Source organism: Trachymyrmex cornetzi, unplaced genomic scaffold (genome assembly GCF_001594075.2).
Source record: "Trachymyrmex cornetzi isolate Tcor2-1 unplaced genomic scaffold, Tcor1.1 scaffold83, whole genome shotgun sequence".
Lineage (NCBI taxonomy): Eukaryota > Metazoa > Arthropoda > Insecta > Hymenoptera > Formicidae > Trachymyrmex > Trachymyrmex cornetzi.
The window spans coordinates 3,542,638-3,542,995 of NW_017300169.1; the positions used below are offsets into that span (position 1 = coordinate 3,542,638).

Consider the following 358-nt stretch of genomic DNA (forward strand, 5'->3'; position numbering starts at 1 on the left):
CTACGGGGCGCGCCGCCGCTCGGCTCAGTTCGTGCGCGACCCCCACGCATCGCGCGTCCTTTAACAACGTCGCCGTGCACGAGCCAATACATATTCTCTCTCTCGGCCGAGCTATACACTTTTACTCGAAGGAGAGTCGCGTTCAAAGAAAGAAAGAAAGAAAGAAAAAGAGAAGCGAACCCGCGCGCGGTTTGAAAGAGAGACGGATAAACATGGATGGACAGAGAGAGAAAGAGGGAGAAAGATAGAGAAAGGGAGAGAGAGAGAGAGAGAGAGAAAGAGAGGGAAAGAAGGAGAGAGAGCGAGAGAAAGAGAGAGAAGAGAGTTGTCGACGCGACGTAAAACGCGCGCGGCTACT

The 358-nt window shown here is 53.1% G+C and overlaps 1 protein-coding gene across 1 annotated transcript in view; it reads left to right on the forward strand.

The window, feature by feature from the left end:
* LOC108768885 (early growth response protein 1-B) overlaps positions 1–358 on the forward strand; it is a 23,493-nt gene that overhangs the window by 15,796 nt on the left and 7,339 nt on the right. The window lies entirely within an intron of this gene.